The sequence below is a fragment of the Panthera tigris genome, chromosome B3 (assembly GCF_018350195.1).
Source record: "Panthera tigris isolate Pti1 chromosome B3, P.tigris_Pti1_mat1.1, whole genome shotgun sequence".
Classification (NCBI taxonomy): domain Eukaryota; kingdom Metazoa; phylum Chordata; class Mammalia; order Carnivora; family Felidae; genus Panthera; species Panthera tigris.
This window is the reverse complement of record NC_056665.1, coordinates 135,102,512-135,106,194: the sequence shown is the minus strand read 5'-3', so window position 1 is coordinate 135,106,194 and position 3,683 is coordinate 135,102,512.

Below are 3,683 nucleotides of genomic sequence, written 5' to 3'. Positions count from 1 at the left end.
AAGAAGACGACAGAATTTCTGACAAGGTGGGAAGTCTGGTCAGGAAGATGTTTGGGGAGCTAGGAGCTTTCTGGAATTCATATATGTGTATGTCACACTGTAAATAGTACTCACCCTGGATCCTCACGTAGAGGCAGGTAAATTCAAATGATATTCTGGTTTACTTGGCTGCTGTGGATGAGACACGCAGCGCCAAGCTCAGAGGCACAGATAACAAGCTCGAGTACCGCTGTCCATGGTACTCAACCATCACCTCCACCAGAAAACCCAGGACACTGGTTAGAGACTCTTGTCCAAACATATCCTAGGGGTCATAGCTGTAAGATCTTATTTTTTTTTAAGCTTGTTTAAACTTTTTATATCGTTAGAAGATAATTATGATCGTGGCTGTGTTTATCAGTCAACAAAGTTGATTTATTTCATGGCATTTTACCTTATTTCCAATGGATACTTTCTACCTCTGATTAGTTGAAGGATGGAGGCATCATGTGTCTGCTCTATCAAGTCCCTCAAAATTATATTTTTAAGATTAAGGACCCTCATTACTTCATGGGAACTAATGCACTCCTGCCTTTTTGCATCATTTTGGAGACATTGTTTCAGCTCTGCCTCATACTGACTGACCTTGGAGAGGTCAATTCACCTATATGGGCCTCAGTGTTTTCCTTTACAAATAGTTGAAGGGATGGGGGGGGGGGTTGGAATTGATTATATGAGAGATGTCTTTCTTTGTTGAAATGATGGCTCCTGAATTACTTGCCCTGTTCTCCACATCTCCATGAGCGCTTCTTCTCAAACCCTTTAAAATAAACAAGAAGATCTAGGACATTTCCTACATCAAACCCAAAAGACAGATTTTCATGGGTGGCCTCACTGCCCATTGCTAAGAATAATGTGAAAGCTCTACCTGTGATGTTGCCATCTTAGAAGGACATCCTAAACTCCCAGTCTTCTTATATTGAGGTGACTTGAACAATATCTCAGCTTCCTCTGGTGGAAGTCACATGGTGACTGATGTAAACAATGGCTTTTGTTCCATGCATGCCAGCTCTTCCAGAGAAGATCTGTGCCTACCCAGGAGGCTTTAGAGACAACAAAGCCTACTGATTTGGCTTCAGAACCAGAGAACCTCCTAGCGTGGAGCAAGGGTCTCAGAAGACTTCGGCTGCCTTTGTACCCCTGATAAGGGCACTCTGAAGAAGCCACCACACCCCTGCTCCCAGTCCTCTTGGCTCCCAGCTCCTGGAGAGATGGTTCAGGGCAGTGGTTACGTGATGTGGTCTTAGGCCTGGACCACTTCTAGGCTACTCAACCACCCCATCCCAGGATCCCAGTAAGAGATCTTATTCTTGAGGCATTGAATGCTAATAAATAATAAATGCCAAAGTGGACACAGGACAATGATACAGAGAAGCTGGAGAATTTTTACCAAAGATGATAGCTGAGTCTCAAATGCATTTGTCCCAGATTTACAGGCTGTAAATGTCCTTGGGAGATCACCTTGTATCGCCCACAGTCTCCCTGATAGCAGAAAGGAAGAACCAAAGATGCACACAGAGAATTCCAGGGGTCTCCATGCCCGGCCTCACCTCTTAAGAAAGACAACCTTGCCCTGGGTGGGGGGCCTGAGAACCCAGTGCTTCTCTGAGCAGAGTTCACTATGCAATGAGATATCACCACACACCTACTAGAATATAATGTCTAAAATTAGAAAGATTAATTGTACTTGGGGCACCTGGGTGGCTCAGTCAATTAAGTCTCTGATTTCAGCTCAGGTCATGATCTCACAGTTCATGAGTTCAAGTCCCGTGTTGGGCTCTGTGCTGACAGCTCAGAGCCTGGAGCCTGCTTCGGATTTGGCATATCCCTCTCTCTCTGCCCCTCCCCTGCTCATTCTCTCTCTCTCTTTCTCTCTCAAAAATAAATAAACATTAAAAAAATACTTAGAAAGGTTAATTGTACCAAGTGTTCATGATGATGTGGAGGAACTTGAATTCATGTATTGCTGGTGGGAATGTAAAATGAAACAATTATTTTTGGAAACAATTTGTCAGTTTCTTCCAAACTTAAACATATACCTACCATATGATCCAGCCAGTCCACTTCCAGGTGTTACCCAAGAAAAATGAAAGCATTCAACACTTGTACATGAATATTCATAGCAGCTTTATTTGGAATAGTCCCAAACTGGAAATAACTCAAATATCTAAATATATAAATAAATAGGTAAGTTGTGTATCCATATAATGGGCTATGACTTAGCAATAAAAAAGAAATCTAAACTATTGTCATACCAACAATATGGATGGAGAATCTCAAAATAGAAGCGAGACAAAAAGAGTACATGTTGTATAATTTCATTTATATAAAATTCTAGGGCATGCAAATGAATCTATAGTGGCAGAAGGCAGATTAGTGGTTGCCTGGGATAGGGAAGAGGGATTCTGAAGGAGATGAGGGGGAGGGCAGATCACAAAGGGTCAAGAGGAAATTTTGGGAGGTGATGGATGTGGTCACTGCCTCGATTGTGGTAATGGCTTCACAGGTGTATGCGTATGTCAAAACTCACCAGATTGTATACTCTAAATATGTACAAATGTATGTCAATAAAGCTGTTTTTAAAAAAGAAGCTGCCACAAGAATACAGAACACATGGAAGGATACAGGGGGCTATAGACGTCTTCCAGCCCCAAGCTGGCTTTGATTGTCATGGGGGAAAGAGTGATTGTCCCCATCTGACATGAAAGAACCCAGTGAAGAGCCTGGGACCCAGAAAGGTTAAGTGCTGGGACTGAGGTCATGCGGCAAGTCCAGGGCAGAAGCCATGGCAAGATCCACACTTCCTCCTCCAGATCCAGCGCTTTTTCTGTGGGGCACTGGCTGTGTTCCCGGCTTAGCAAGCCCTGGACTGAGGGACAGGGTGTCCTTACCACCTGAAGATATAATCTCCCTTCCACACCACACTCCTCCCCTGATAGTCATCCCTGGGTTTGGCTTGCGCTTGCAGCCAGGAGACTGGCTTAATTTGCAGAGAGAGGCCATGGTTACAGCATCTCCCCAGGGAAGTAATAAAGAGAAGTGTGAGATAAGGGACAAATGCAATTACCTAATAACGCTGTTATCGGTGGTAGAGGACACAAGCCAAGCCAGTGATTCCTGCCCCTGTCCCAGCATCCTGGAGAGGCTGACAGGGCCACCCAGCCCAGGAGAGCACCTGGGGCCAAGGGGCCATAGTCAGGGGTGGAGGGGGTGGGGTGCCAGGGTGGGCCAAGCACCCATTTGGCTTCTGTCCCTGTGTTCTCCCCTGGCCCTGGGGACCCACACAGTGCTTGGGGGCAGAGCCGGAGAGGGATCCTGGAAGAGGTGAAATAGCGTCAGCTTTGTGAATGGACGGACTGGGATGTAAGGCCTGGTGGCTGCTGGGCCTCAGTGATCCCAAACCAAGGAAACAGTGGTCCCTGCCTCATGCATAATGGCTTGTCCCGTAAGGCCGGTTCACCCTGCTTCCCCCTCCCTTGCCGTCCTTCTGGTTTCTTTTCTCCTCATTCTGTGCACGCCAAAGACAGGACGGCTGAGGACGAAGGAGCCGCTGGCCTTCAGAGCAGGAGCCGCAAATGCAGAGAAATTCGGGCAGACACATTTGCTGAGTGCTTACTGTGTCCCAGACACTGGACTGAGCACCT